Raw genomic sequence first — 17,120 nt, forward strand, 5'->3', positions numbered from 1 at the left:
GGACATCAAGTGTCCGAGCTCACCTACTGAAGGTATCCAAACTGTACATATGAATGTAAATATTTCTAGTAAAGCAGCTCTATAAAATTCAGCCAGATTGGGCAGCAGGATGAGTCCATTGGCATTTCCTGTGTTCGAGTGCTCTGCACATCCTTTCATGATGATTAGTATGGTAAGAAACCTTTTTTTACATATATATTTATATGCATACAATTATTCCATCTGCATGTCCCTACCAGAAATATGTGCTCAGCCTTACTACTGATGGACCTTGGATGTGGAGCTGTGATCAACCTTGCGTTATTCAGGCTGTCAGAGTGCACGATGTATTTCCTTATAACAGAGGAAAGCCTCCAGAAGAGATAAGAAAATTCTTGGATGATAAGTGAATGAGACAGGTCCTTCAGAGGTCTGAGATTCTACAAAACCTAGTTAGGTACAAGGAATGAGTAGTATTTATTTATTTATTATTTCATTTATTGCCCTCCACAGAAATATTTGAAATGGATTCCTGCATTCAAGATCTTTTCTGTTCACCATCAATATACAGAAAGTGCAACTCCAGCTGCAATACAGAACATAGATAAGTGCTATTTAAGCCCTAAACTGATTTTTGCAAAAAGAGGGAGAGAAGGAATAAACTGAAAATGAGTCACATTTGGCTGAACTACACTGAAATAAGCTGGAACATGCTAGGCAGCCAGGAGGCAAATGCAGAGTAAATTCTTTGATCATAAAACCAATTTGGTGCCAGATGATCCTTTTGATTATACATGAACCACATAAAAAAAGAAAGAAATAAGAGAAGAACAACACCCCCCTAAGATACAGGGGAGAATTCAAGATTGACTTTAATTTTATACTCAGCTAACACTCTTTATACTGTCAGCTATAGAAACTCAGAACAGGGAAAAAAGACTGACTAGAGTCTGCTGCTTTGAGACTACTTTGGCTTGTGCAATTTGTTTTAACTGCACAGATTAAGATAACTCAGGTGAGATCACCTGAGTTTTCTTTTTTACTTTTGGTCTTCCTTCAAGGAATCAATACTGACCAAGTGTTCTCTTGAGCTTTAGATTCTCAAAGTAAATCATCAGAAAAGACCACTCATTTTACATTTCCCAAAGTGTTCACAATCACAGTGACTATACATCAGAAAAGAAAGAAAAAAATGCATGAATTTCAAGGGATGGAATGGTTTAAGCACAGAATTAGGTAGAGTAAGAACTAGGCTTCTTAGTAATGATTTGTCTAGCAGACTGCCTACCTTTTATGGAACTCAGTGATCAAAACTAGTTTAGGCTATACAGGAGTGACTTGAAGCTTTAAATCTTAAGTAAATATATATACATATATGCTTGCTAATTTCACCCTCAGAAGTTGCGACACAAAAAATGTTGAACAAAAAAGTTTTCAATCTTCCCAGCAGAAAAGGAGAAAGCAGAAGAATCTTAATGAAAACAGTAACAAACATTCTCTTAGCAAAGGACTCTTCTGTGATGACACTAAATCAAATGAGCTGAAGACAGAACGCTAATCTCTGTGGATGACAGCCACTCTGTTCAGTATTTGGCTTACAGGCAGAACATGATTGCAATATTTCACAGTGGCTAGAAAACATAGAAGTATTGGCTCTTAAAATTGCAGTTAATTCTGAAAAAATTTATACTGCTTTTCAGAAGTTCTCATCAACTGAACAAGAAACTTCAAATCAGCAGAAACCAAATTTTATGACATTATTAAGTGGATGATGATGCACATCATGTTGAATAGTTGAATAGTTCATGGGGTGTGAACAATAAGGGAGAAGTGTTAAACACCTACTGAGTTTACAACTGTGAATAAAATGACACTAGTAAGAGGATAACCAGCTGAAAGCAGATGTCATAACAGAGATGACACAGTCTACCAAGTTGGTTTTACATTTAACACTTTGCTAAAGAACTTTTTATTATTTATAAAATGAAAAATTTAAATGAAAATCCTATTACGTTCCACAATACAAAAAAATTTAAGTGGTTAAGTCAGTAAGTACTTTGTCTCCATGAAGCTGCAAGTTTTGTTTAAGAAGTCTACAGTTTCAGAAATCTTGGAAAAAGAACAATAAATACTTATCACAACTGCAAAAGATTGCAATGGTCAGTTTAACTGATAACATGGCAGATCAATTGAAACAGTTCAACCTTTTGAATTATTTATACAGCAGTATTTCAAGGGTGAGTTTCATCAGTGCAAGTTCAATCTTTTATGAAAATGCTGCTTCATTCAAATCTATCAACAAGATGAAGCTTGAATCTACTCTGTCAAAATTCTACCTAAGAGGATGTAAGTTGAGAATAGAAAAAGTGGCAAGGTTTACCAACAATACACAACAAAACACAAAAAATGCACCCTATAAACAGAGCAAATAGAAATACACTATCATCTATTAAAGACACTTCAATAAAGGAATCCAGTATCTACATATATTTCCAATTGATTGGTTTTACCTTGCCTAATACATAATTCAGAACAAGAAAGAGCGGTTATAATTTGATTGAGGATAGTGAGAAATGCTCCTAACACCTCAAAACATATAAGACTCATACGTTCATCACCTGTTTTGTTCCCATTTCAGCTATGATCAACTTAGCTTCATCTGCTTCAAGCTAACTATCATAAAACAAAAAGAACACTGAAGTCTGTTCACTAATAACTCAGTGTACTCAGCCAAACAATGTTAGTTATTTGCTAAAGTAGGAAGTTGATAGAAATTCTTTTGATATACTGTTGCAAATGATATAAGGGTACATAATTTCAGTACTCTGGGACACATTAAAATATGGTTTTGATCCACATTGAGACAATTCTGAATCCTGTGAATCCTGTGGCATGTGATTTTGTTCCTACACAGTTTGGTGCAGGACTATCCTTTAAAGATATTGAAGAAGGACTCACTCCTAAGCAAGGAGAAATGAAAACTGTTGCTTGAAACTCAGTTGAAGTTGTAAACCATTATCATTATTTGTTGTAAAGAGTCACAATCTGCCCGTACCTTTTGTCACTATGTTTTAAAGTGAAATTAATTAGTTTTCATTCTAGACTCAGATTTCTAAGTTATTAATTCAGCCTCTACTATATGGTAGAGGAGGAAGAAGTCATGTAAAAGCCCAAGAGAAAAAGACGTTTTATTCAATATTTTTGCATATTCAGTAAAATTTTGAAATTGAAGTTGCATTCTCTTTAGTACACTCATCCCTAGTGGAAGAAAGAAGACAACATATAGCATTACAAACATCTTTTTTAAAAATGTGTACTAGCTGTAATTAAAATAAATCCATAAAAGTAAAACCTCCAAAGGCAGCCTCACCAGGGATCATCTCCCTCAACCTCCTGGCTATTCTCTTCTTGAAAAATCTTCAAGTAATGCTATTGATAAGAGTTTCTATGCTTGTTTTTTCTTCTTGCCTCCCAGACAACGGTCTTCCAAATTCTGCTGCCAAAAAACATCCTATTGCAGATAAATACCCCCCCAGTAAAAAAATAAAATAAAATTTAGTTCCTGCTACCAAAGACACAGATACAGTGAAGATCTGTGATTGCAGTGAAGATAGTCTGCTAGCTTTCCAGACAGGTACACCGGTAGTAGTGTGAGCCCTGGTGCTCTTGATTTTGGCAAAGGAACAAACAAATGGTTTAATATGTTAGAAGTCTTTGAAATAATCAAGTGATTGTAAAAGTGATTGTGAAATGAATAGGAATTCAGTACTTCCCATTGTAAAAACAATGTCAAATCTAATATATTGTCTAAGAAACAGTGGTATAGTGTTGAAGGAGAACTTAAGTCAGAATATGTTTTAAAGTAACATTGGAAAAGAAAGCTAGGAATTGTTTTTTCAGATAAATAATTGAACTGACTCATTTCAGAACAAAAAGAGTTAAAAATATTCTACTAGCCTCTCAATACTAGATTAAATATAACTTCACATGAAGTAATTCTTTTATGTAGATGTAACAGTTCTCTGCAGAGATGTTTCTGGTATGGAAAACTTAGAAAACCAAGAAACATACACAAAGAGCAAAATAATTCTACACTTCAATCAATTCATTTTCAGTAAGAAACGTGCTGAAAGTACACTTAGATTCAAACATTGTGTTCAACACTCCATAAAATAAGAGTAATTGGTATTGTTTGCATCTGAGGGTGAAAAACTGCTTACACAATAAAGTTATGAGCAGTGTGAGACTGTTTACATCTGACATCTTATTTTGGAATCATTCCTACTTACTCTGAACAAAGCAGAAGAGCAGTGTATTATGAATCTTTGCTAAGCAGTTAATGCAGCTGCTTATTTCATAACAGGAAAGTAGAGTGCTAGATAAGCTGCATTTAAAGTTTTTTTTTTCTTGGGGAGGTCAATATATTATCCAGTACCTTCAGAGAGTGATGATCTAATAAAGTTTCAGCAATCCCAGTATAAGTTATATTATACGTGATTCACATAAGTTACTATTAATGTGTGCTGAGTTACTTGCAATTTGTCAAAAGCCATTTCCACTTATGCTTTAAATATTGTGCAGAAGAGATATGAGGAAAGTAGTCATTTTGTCTGAGTATCAGGGTGAGTAAATGTCAATTGCTTTTTCTTCTTTCCACAACAGCAAAATCAGAGAAAAATTTGCTGTTATAAGAAAGCTTCTTATTTGACCTTTTCTGGCTACATCATGCAAATGATGTTTTTCCTTCTGCAACAAATAAAGTGACTCCTAAGTCATTTTTATGATTTTTTTTTTTATAACATTAAAAAAAAAGCATAGGTTTATATGAAAATCTACTAATACCAAAGTGTGCAATAAAATAAATCAAGCAAGAAAACCTGCATCTGAAATTGAGTCATAATAAATGACTAAGTGAAACATTTGGTTTGTCTGTCAAAACAAAGGAAGAAAATACAGATTGGGAAAGACTAGAAAATAAGCCTATTTTTCTACCTACTACTAAGAAATGAAGGAGGCATGCTCTTCAGTAGTACAGCATAGTACAGAAATGTGAAAAATTTATGTAAACAAAAATGTAAAATGTCTCAGAACTGTAGTGTTCACTAGCCACAAATTCTTACGATTGGACTCCTCATCCAATAGACTGAATCAAAGTTTTTAAAAACCAGATTAAATTTAGGCCACCAATCACATCAGCATCAGATATATCTCAAGAGAACTGAGTTTCAGCAAGTTTGTCAGAGGGCATGAAAATTAGTGTCAGAGCACTGGAGCCAGGAGTGACTGACCTTCAATTTTTTAGTTATCTTTTCAGAAAGGGCTGCGAGCAATCTAATAGTAGTAGAACTAGGCACATATAAGATCAGATACAAAATCCTATGTTACTTGAATTTACACATATTCACAGCTGATATACATATGCAGATGCACATTATAGCATAATATTAGGTACATTATACAGTAGCTGTGTATGAGCTTATCACATCATGAATATGTTGAGATTTTCTCCACTAGAGTAGTTTTTTCTTTTCCAGTTCAATGTGATTCAACTGAAAAGATGAGATGCACAAGATTTCATTTTGAGAAGTGCTCTTCTCACAGTAGCTTGTATGCTTATATTATCTTTTTCTGCTGAATAAAAAAAATTACATAACATTAAATGGGTGTTACCCCATCTCTATTAGGTAGCATTAACCATCCAATACTATGCATAAAATCTATGTAAAGTGAAATCAACACACAAAAATGCTTAATTATTGTGCTAATACAAATAGCTTGTTATTATGCTTTCCTGGTAGAATATAATATGAAGACACAAACTCAGATTCCTTCCAAGCTTATAGCCTGTACAATCCTATCTGAAATTATAACACTAAGTTTGGCTATTAGTGTCTCTATAATATACCCCCTCAGATTAATGCTTTAGATATCTGGAAAACAAAGTACTTTCGTACTCATTTATTATAGGCAAATGGTAAATAAGATTGAATATAAGTATTTATTCTTGATAGTTATTAAGACTTAGTGCAGGTGAGCCAGCACAATTTGTATAGATTCATTGTTTCATTTCAATCAAGGATTCAATAAACACATAGCACACCTGACAATTATTTAGTGCAGTCCAGGTAAATGGCAAGATCTTGTTTATATACTGACTGGGGGAAAAGAGTGCAATAAAGAACCATCAGGTTGCATGTATAAGTTTCAATCCTGGGAGTTACAATGCCAACAATTAAGGGTACAACCTGTATTTCATTTTACTATCTCACCACCGTGATGTCCTCAGTAATAATCTTCTCAGCTAGCAAAAGTATTCTTTCCTTCCCATCAACCAGTCTAGCTGTCACACAATCTTTTCCATTATACATGCTGATTTAATATTCAGGAGTGGATTTTATTATTTGTGCAAAGCTTGTTGAAACATAGCCAAAGAGGACAGTAAATCTATTTGTGTTCTTTAGTGGAGAAAAAAAAAAAAAAACTTTAATTAAGCTACAATTCAAGTATCTTTCTGCTATTACTGTATTTTACTTTTTTTTTTTAACCTTCAAATATGTTGAAAGTAAGGACACTTAGTACAGGGAAATCAGAACCACTATTAAAGCAGCAAACAACCACCAACATGCTATATTCATCCAAATCCTGTGAGCAACTCACTGTTATGTCTCAACTGAACTATTTCATTTCCTGAGGCCTCCCCTTCCAAAGGATCCTATTTCCCAAGCTGTTTTCCTCATACCTACGTCAGTATTTTGACAAGAAATCTACTGGGATAAGAACTGAGAAAATGAAATACAAAGCAGGGGATCAGAAAAATACAACTACGCATAATAGAGTAAAAGATAGGAGCAAAAAGGGATGATGGATAAGTTGTTGGATGAAAGAAACAAGAAAGCACACAATTACAAATTAATGAGTTCTGTTGCCAACTCAAGATAAACTCCTGAGGCTGACTACTGAATATCAATACAAGAAAGCCCGCTTTTGGAATAGAAACAATCACAAAATAAAATTCTAGTATTCCAACGCTATTCTTCAGTGTTCCCCCATTTTCTCATTGAATTCAAGTTTCACCTTATACTTACACTCAGAAATTGCAACGTTTCTGAGATACTGGCAGCCTGTGTTAGAAAATCTGGGGATGAAAATAATTAGGGTTGTACAGAATCAGAAGTTACAACTGCAGGTAACTATTTTATTGCTGCTCCATGATAGATTGTTTTCTCATGATTAAGAGAGGTATCGGCAATGTCTGAAAAGATAAAGTTTGGGACAATGAGGAACTGAATATCTGCCCCAGCCCCTTGCAATGTAGCCTAGGGGGACTGACTTAAACTAAATTTGAATCTAGTCCTGAAACTATTATTTCAGGAAGCTAAGAACAATTTTTTTTTATATTATTTTTGTGCATTCATTTGCAGAAAGATAGAATATTAAAAATGCAAAGAAAAACCACTAAGTGTTTATATATATATATATATATATATATATATACACATATATATAACTCATATATATATAAAGAGTTGATATGCTGTCTCAGTCAATTTGCTAGATACTCCCTGCCCTAAAAAAAAAAAAAAAACACAACCATAAATCATGTTGTAATACTATAGTGGAATGCAAAGTACTGCAATAATAGCAGAGTGGCAAAGTCTTCTGTTACAGCAAATGAGAATGAGCCCAAATGCAGCAGACAAAAATGAAGGAAAAGAGCTGCTTACCTTTGAAAGACTTCAGGTAGACAAGGATCTCCAGCAAGAGATGCCCTCACCTTCACTGTCAACCTTTAAATGAAATATGGGAAGGGGAGAATCCTGGCCCCACCCCTTCTGATCACTCAGGTGCATTAAAGCACCTGAGCTCCCCTGTGTTGGCCCTGCCTTTCAACCAGATGGTCAATTACTATTTCAGGCCATGACTTAACATTTTTACTACACAAGTATGCAGTAGAATTTTCAGAAAGTTTCTTCCATCAAGAGTAAAGAAATATTCTTTTTAGACTATTAAATTCGTGAATTGTTAATTAATAAAATTCATGTTCCCTACAGTATCTAGTGCAGTCTCAAAACAAATACAGATCTTCAGAATAAAAATTTACTGAATACCTCTCCTTACCAAATCTCTTTCTGAATCTTCTCATCTCATTTACCTTTAGGAACCAAATACTAGGCAGTAATATTTTAATACATCCACTCTGATAAGGCCACAAAATAAGGACAAATGTAAAGGAATCCTGACTAATACTTGACCACTAGAGAGAACTACAGATTAGTGCCTTAATTTGTAGTGCTTATTATGCTCTTCTAATTTCCTCTTGAGAAATATTTCTCTTCACAGTTGTCCACACAAGCAGGATTAGTTTTAAACTTAAAAGTCCCAGAGATATCAGGCATTTTTAAGCAAGAGAAAAGGCAAATCCTTAGCTACAAAGGAGTTACATCTCTGAGCAATGCACTGCAGATATAGTGAAACATCACACGTACACAGGGCAACTGTCAACATCAGAAGTCCTAAGCTCTGCAATATACATTTCTTATTGCAGAAGTAATTCATAGATGAAGTTTTAGGTTTTGATGAGAACAATGAAGTCATTTACTAGTTTTAAATATGAAATATGTACTTACCAAACTTTTACTTCTGACTTGTTTTAAAAAGTCTATGTCACTATAAGGGGAATGGCATCTTGATAGCCTAGCAATTGAAAGATACGAAGTCACTCCTTTTTATTAGAAAGGGCAGAAATATCCTTTTTGAGAAATTCATTTCTTCAGATTTTGTTGTCCACATCCATGTCTAAACCAGTCTTTTATGTTTAACAATATAACCAGTTCAAATCAGTGCAGGCTTAAGCATAAAATATTGTCTACAATGCAACATACATGGTACTGAACAGAGAAGCAAGACTATTTTTTAAGAATAAAAGGTCCTCTGAAACATCATCTTTCACAGAGTTACTAGTCTGAATAAACAAACTAAATTTCCTCTTAAAGATCTGTAAAGATAGAAGCTAAATCTGAAATCAGTCTCCTTTGTCTGCTAGAAGTACTGAAAAGCAGCCCTAAAGTTGGTTGAGAATTAAGTGAAAGTTCAAAGATGGATAACAGTTTTTCATTACTTTTTTTCCCCTAAATTCAATCACAATCTTGCTCAAAATAATGTTCTTGCCATATAATAAGCTGATGTATTAATTATTACTGAAATACACCCCATCCATATAGGGGATTCACATTTGTGACTGCGTTGGGGGAACTCTTGTAACCAATTCATCTAAGCAGACTAACCTTCTCCAAAGATGCACTATAGTCTTACACAATATCAGTATTTTTCCTCACTTTCTTTTTGCTTTAGCTTTAAGTCACATCAGTGCACAACTACTATTCTACCCCTCCCCTCCCAAAAAAAGTAACATTAAAACAATTACTGGTGATGTCAGTGAAATCAGCTTTGCAAGGATGGGAAAAATAAGATAACTAGTCCGCAAAATTTTAAAGTAGTTTTTCAGCTATCCATTTCCTCTTTAAAAATTTATCACAGCTATCAAAAGTAAGTTTCATATTTCAATTTAAAATTTGTATTAATTTGGATCTAACTTAGCTTAGGGAGAATGTGTTTTGAGGTGGTTCCTTTGGTAGCTAATTTTGTATCTCACATTCCTCCTGGTTTCTAGCAGGAATAAAAGTGAATTACCATTGGAAATTTATCTGATGACAAGAGATTACAAATGTTATTAAGGATTTAGCAATAAAATGATGATGGAATACCATCAAAATCTTTTTAATCTGCCATAGAACATAGTTAATCACTGCTATTGTTGTTAGGACAGAAACAAATCACTAGAGAAACAAACAAGTCTTGAAAGCTTCCCAGTTTCACAGATACAATACACCCGACTTCCTTATTTCAGAAACGCTCATCGTAAAGGAAATAAGGACTCACATAAACATAGCCAACCTCAAGAGAAGCAAGGCACCCCAAGCACAAGCGATGCATCTGTGAATGGAAGCAAACAGATCTGAGACATCACAACCAAGTTCACAGTACAACAACTGACTTCATTTCTTGTGGAAAATAGCGTCACTGAAGTAGAAAATCTGAGAGGCAAGCTGATAAGGTCCTAGTTTTCGATATGTTAAAATAGGATTGGATGAAACTGAAAAACTACTTCCTCCCCCTATATAGAACTCATATAATATCTACCTGGCTTTCCAACAAATTATTTGTTTTTCATTTATATCATGTGAACTCATCTATAGCAAAAGATATTCTTTAATAAGTGTAGCTCCAAAATGTGCCAAGTTCAAGACTGACATACTCTAAGGCAGACTGTGGTTTACAGAGTTGAAGGATGAGTAGGGTGACATACTATGAAATAGTATTAGAACAGTAAGTTAGAACAGGAAGGAAATCCCACAAATTAATGCAAAATGATGATGTAAGTAGTCAGTCCATAATCCATTTCTGCTAAGAAAATAAGCAATAGTTAAATTTCAGGCATTTCCTCAAATGTTGTGTTACAAATTCCATAGAGACAAATATGACAGTTTTAGTGAGAACTATTAGTGACAGACAAACAGTTGGACTGGATGATCTTGTAGATATTTTCCAACCTTGGTGATTCTAAGATCTGAGTTTTACTACTGTAGCTATTAAATTTTTGTGAAGCAACGATAGATACATATATTTATTGGAAATAACTATGTAGGATAAAGTGAAGCAGAAAATACTGTTCGTTACTTTATTTTTAAAGAAACAAATTCATCAATACAGGTAAGTATAAATTAAAACAAACAAACAAAAACTGAAGAATGATAGTCTTATTATAAGATCTGAAACCAAACATACACAAGAAAAGAAGGAACTTCGCTGTTTTATTAAAGATTCACATGGCCATACTATGTCTGAAGCAAGTGAAGAATGTAGCAGCTGTTAGGAGTCTGAACAAAAACCAAACAGCCTCTTAGGAGCTATATTGTTTTCTTTTAGTTGATGGAGGTTTATTTTATCCCATGGTAGTTTAGAAAAAAAAACTTAAAAAAAAAAAAAAAGAAATGAAAGCACTTATTTCTTCATTTCTCCGGGATATATCTTCATATAGAAGATTGGACACCTGTCAAATTCTAAGAAGATACTTCTGAGATTCATAGCCAAAGTTTTGAAGTTCAATGGGACACATTGATTTTTAAAATTTCTATTGTGTGAGAACACGCGTAAAAGTAATTATGAAGTCTCCCTCCCATAACTGTCTCTCTTCATAAAAGAGTATAGCCTTTGAAACATTAACCTCCTTTTTAAGTCAGTGGATGAATAAGAATTTACCAATATGAAAGAAGCTCTTTCTTACACATGCAGAATTTACCCATGCAGGTTACCTGATCTAAAAAAAAAAAAAAAACAAAACGCATCAACCTTACATAAACATAACACTAAAGTAGTGCAAATGGAAAAATAGGTCTGCTAATTAGACTACTTCAGAAAAAAGGTGGTCACTGCGTTCTCATAGTTGCAGTAAGACAGTCTAGGTCCGCAGCTCATGTAAGTTTCACTGAAGTTTTCATTTAACTAGGCCAGTACTTGCTAGTTAGAAGGCTGGAACTTTGGGCGACTGTATAGTTGTGTGCTATGTCACTAACAATAGAAAAGATTGGATCCTTTGTGCTGGCTGATAGGCAGCAAGGTCTTCCAAAGTACTTGAGAGTTGCAGACAAGTTGAGTGACAGCTGGAAAGCTGGCCATCCCTCCTTAGCTGGGGTTTTTTTCCTTTTAAAAAAGGAAACAGTATGCATTGTTATACTAATTGCTTGTAACACTGTTTCTTTGGTTCTGCCCTGTTATGTTTTGCTAAACTTTGGGGTGGTAAAAATACCAGGAAAGGAACACAGTTTGTTAGAGTCACAGTGTGGTTGATGTCCTTGACATTCTGCTAGGAAAAAAAAAAAAAAAAAAAAAAAAAAAAAAGCAGACTGAATTTTACCTGAGGAGCCATGCTGGCTTCCTGTTCTAATTTATGGTCTGCTCCTGTGAGGAAAAAAAAAAAAAAAAAAAAAAGAGAAAGATCTTTGCTCCCATCTTGACAGTTGTCTGATTCAGTCTACACTGTATGAAAAGAAAGCCAGAGAGCAACAGCAGATGCCACCATTCACTGTAAACCTTAACTTACAAATGTAATCAATACTAAATTGAATAAAGGCATTTTAGAAACCAATATAAGTTTAGGGAAGTTAGGGCAAATAGGATTAGATAATAGAGTGAGGAACTGAGAAGCATTTCTGTTTGTAGGAAAGAGTGCATTGGCTGCACGACGTATTCACAGTACAGAATAAAAGAGAAAAAAAGATTATATTAAAATATTCTTCAGATTGACATTACCCTAATATAATAGGAAATTCTTTCCCAAGCAGAATGGCTGATATTGGCAAGCCAGCAGCAAGACTGGCAACTTATGTTAGTTCATTTTACTTGTATTCCTTTCAGGAATACGTATGCTGTATCTTGTCTAATTTACTTTGCATCAGTATGGCACAAAGATACAAAAGAAAAGTGAATCCAAGTAATAGCAGACAAAATATATTAATGGACTCCACCTTGCGGAAGACTAGACCAGAAATGATGCTGTAGTGAAAACTGATACAAACTGGCTTAAGAATATCCATCCGTTTATGCAGCACTATTCATTGTCGTGGAATGCTGAAGGTTCCTGTGTTTGTCCTAATATGTTTCATTCCAGCTGGTGAGTTAGTATGAAACTGAAAACTGTTATCAGAAAATATATGCATGTGGAAGTGTAAAGCTTTTTCACATTCTTTCTTCCTATTTATAGAAAAAAGAAAATCCACCTAATGTATTCACCCCAGGATTATGAGGAATATTCTAGCCACAATTTAAAGGAAAAAAAATAACAGTAGTATGAGACCATTTTTAACACATTTCTAACTTAACCCAAGCTTTTGTAATAGTCTTACAGAGCAGAGAGAGTAGTTCACCCCAGGCAGTGACACAGTCATCTGGTGCATCCCATATGATATTCTTCCTTATTACACATTGAAATATGGTAACCATTAATACTCTTCCAGTCTTTTGAATTAGCCCTCCTGCAAAGAATGAAGAAATGTCATACCACCTTCTGCTCACAGGATGAGTATTTTTTTTTTTTTTTTTTTTATGTTCTAAAACATAATTTGTAAGACACATACAAGAAAGCCTCGGAACTACTAGATAATTCCCACTGAAAACAGGAGAAGTTTGGTATCAATCCTGAAGATGAGGAAAAAAAAACCAGTCATGTTGTGAGAATAAAATGCAGATAATTGTCAAAAAATTAGGTCATCTCAAGAGCAGTTGAAATTATAATACATTCAAGCACTTCATAATATACACTCCGAAAAGAATCAGTACTGGGTTTTCTTTAAAAACACACCCTGGATCTGAGCACATTTTAAGAGAAAAAAACCATTACATATGAAGCGCATAAGAAAAAATACAAGTAAATTCCATTATTATAATTCCATTATACTCTGATCATTGGCCTGATTTTTTTTTCAGTCTGGATTTCCAAGTTCTACCTCCTCCATTAACAGAAAGTCATGAACTTATGCCATGGCTAAATAAACATCTCAGCTTCGGATGGCATCTTTCAGGTAAGAATGGGTATGACAGTGGGTAGTGTTGGACTCAAAGGTACTCAAAGTCCTGAAGTGTGTTAAGTCATTCTGTCTTCATGAAAGCTGACCATTGTCAGACCTGCATGATAAAGACAATCACCAGCATGGATTTATCCTTGAAGCTTTTTCTAATCTAGCTACTCTACCCTGACAAACTTGCTTTGCAAACCTGAAGAGGTTTTTCCATCCATGAGAGATACGTAGAAGTCTTAAATACAGCCCTCTGACATAAAGAACAATTCCTCCAGTGAGAAAAGACTCTTGACAGAATATCTCTGCAATTATAAACCACCCTAAACTATGAGAACAATTCTAAAATAATAGAAATAATAGCATTAGATGAAAAAACAAACATTTGCAGTTCAATTCATAGGCTGTAGTAAAATTGTCCTGCTGGAAGTTATCAAGCCTCCACTTTGTTTTGATACAACTAGCCAAGAACTTGTCTTGAAACTTCTGTTTCCCCTCAGTTGTTGTTCAGTGCTAAAAAAAAAAAAAAAAAAAAAAAAGAATTATTTAACTTCCTTCCAAGCAGACAGCAGAAGTTTATGAATGATACCTGTTTTATTGTTTATAAGTAAAAGAACACTGATTTTCAGTGATAGACACCTGTTGCATTTAAAACTGGATTTGCCAATATATGCACCACTAACAGCTGCAACAAACCAGGTTTATCATATCTGAATACTGGCTAGTATTTATTGCTATCATGCCTTTCATTTCTTCCTCAGAACAGTTCAGGTGCAAAAGCTGATCTCTGAATGACTAAGAACCCAAACAGATAACACTAGAAATAGTGTCCTGATCAAGGTCGATTATATTAGTATTAGAAATCTGTTTTACAAACAACTGATTTTCTTAACTCAGTACAATTACTAATTTTATGTATGCCTGTTACACATTTTTCACTCCAATCTTCCATTATTTAAATACAAAAAAAGTAAACTATTTTCCTAGTAAATTAATAAGGAAAAAAATGCCACTGTACTCATTCTACAGATATGAGGTAGAAAAAAAAAAAAAACAAAATATTAAAGGTGAGTTATATCTCACCTCATTTTAAGTGTATTTTCCAAACTATTCGGAAGAAAGTAAGGTATTTCTAAAGGTGATTCATCCTACCCTAAAATAGGTGGAAGAAATTTTGTGCTTAAATTGTTCTGCAGTAATTAGGTATACCTAGAATTCAGAAAATTTGGCTAGTCTGCCTGCCTAGTTTTCATATCAGTATTGGTAGGCAAGAACAATGCCACTAGATATTTTGTTCAAGGTCAGGCCTATAGCACATGAGAGAATTTAACCTAGATACCTTATTTCTTAGATAAGTAGTTCTGTTGCTAGACTGAAGTTCCTCCTTTAACTTTTGTTAACTCATTTTGTGAAAAAGTTACTGTTCAAATCTTTAACAATGGAAGAAGATTTATATAACATTTAATTTCTCTTTCACTAGATGCTGCAATACTTGTGATTGACTTCTTTCACAGTTTTATAGCAGATGCTTTTTGGAAACGAAGCACTGAAGAAATTTGAAAGAGATCCTGTGGAGAATATAAGCAAAGAAAATGCTTTAGAATTCCTTTATACATTTTCAGTCAGTATTGGCATTAAGTTACATAACACCTTCTAGTATTACTCTTCCTTGGTTGTTCATGTTGCTAGGCCAACTTCAAGAAACAAGACTCTAAGACTACAACACAGAAACAATTAAGAAGAACAATGTAAACGATCTGATTTTCCCCTCTTCACCACCCTACCACACACCACTACCCCACTCCTCAAAGTCAAGTTCAGTTCATCATTGTACAGCAATAGAAAAACAATAGTAGTGTCTTCTACTAGGATAGGAACATGCTTATATTTGTCAAGATTTTGTTTAGAAAGCAGTGAAGCAAAAAATGGCTGATCCTTTCCAAAGGCTTGTGGGGACTCAAGAAGGTGCAGTCTCCAAACTGAGATGCTGCTCCCACAGCTGCTAACCTTAAATGATCTTCCAGTCACACAAGTGCATCACTTACACCTGTGCTCCCTGGGTTAGCCACAACTTTTCAACTAGTGCTCAGTCACTGGTTCAGGCCATAACCTAGCAACTCCCATACAATCATTTCCCCCCCTCCCCCCTTCAATTCATTTATGCAACAGGAAGCAGACAACGAAGATTAATGCTTTTCCTTGATTAAAGTAATGAAACCACTGTCTTGATTATTCTTTTAAAAACCATGTATTCAATGTTTTCAGTAGAAGTATATTAAAGTTCTCTCACTGTACTCTAGTAATTCTGCTTTTGACTCCACCATATGAGTTGTGGAACTTGGAGGCTAATATTGGATTACTGATTAAGTTTGCAGTTCAAAATTGAGACATCTTCCACAGTGTTCTTTGAAATAGAATTAGAGCAGTATTGCTGCAGGTATATTTAGAGTAATTATTTAATTTTTTTTAATGTAAGTTTCAACGAATTATATTGTACTTCAGTTGAAAGTTAGAAACTTGCAAAAATTAAGGTTTTTTTTTTTGTTTTTTTTTTTGTTTTTTTTTGTTTTTTTTTTTTTTTTAGTAGAACTAACAGTCTGGAAGGGATTCATTCACCAAATACTTAAGCCATAAGAATTTAATTCAGTTTGGATATTAGGAAAGACATCTTCTCAGAGTGCTAATGCACTGAAACACGCTGCCTAGGGAAATGGCGAAGTCCCCAGAGCCTTTCAAGGAAAGAATAAATATGGTACTGAGGAACATGGTTTAGCAGGCACAATAGTGTTGGATTCACAGTTGGACTAGAGTAAACTAGTGGCCTTTTCTAAAGATCATAATTCCATGATTTTAACTCCAGGCATAGCCTCTCAGAGTTGTGACTCCAGGACAATGCATAATAGAGGTTTTTTTAATATATTAAGATAATTCCCCTAAAATACCTGTTTTTCTCTTTCTAAAAGATACATACACTCTTTCATTACAAACTCCTACGTTAGGAAAAAGAGAAAAAGCTTCCTGTATAAGAATTGAGTCAGCTTAGTTTTAATTAGCTTCAGTTGATCAGAATCTCAGAGATAATGGGATATCTTTGAATTAGTGGTAGTAGGGAGATGTTCAGAAGCATTATCTCAATAACGTTAGAAGATTTTAAAGTATCTCTGCTTAGGTCTATCTAATAAAAACTACAGAGTATTAGAGAATAATTCACTAGAAACCCTAAATTTTATCCTTAAAGAAATAAAATCTATGGAGATTATTAACAAAAAAAAAAAAAAAAACAACCATTTCCATTAAATTAAAGTATTCATAATTTTCCATATCTACTACCTAATACATTTCAGTATTTCATTTTTCTCCCAAAACTCCTAAAGAAATGTAAGGCCTACACTTAGCAAAGCCAAGCTGCAAGGAATACAACTGCAACACAGTAGAAAGCAAAATAATAACAACACAGCAGCAAGATTCCAAGCTGAAGCAACAGGGAATTCATTCAAATGTGACAATACT

Source organism: Meleagris gallopavo, chromosome 5, assembly GCF_905368555.1.
Source record: "Meleagris gallopavo chromosome 5, MGAL_WU_HG_1.1, whole genome shotgun sequence".
In the NCBI taxonomy this organism is placed as follows: Eukaryota; Metazoa; Chordata; class Aves; order Galliformes; family Phasianidae; genus Meleagris; species Meleagris gallopavo.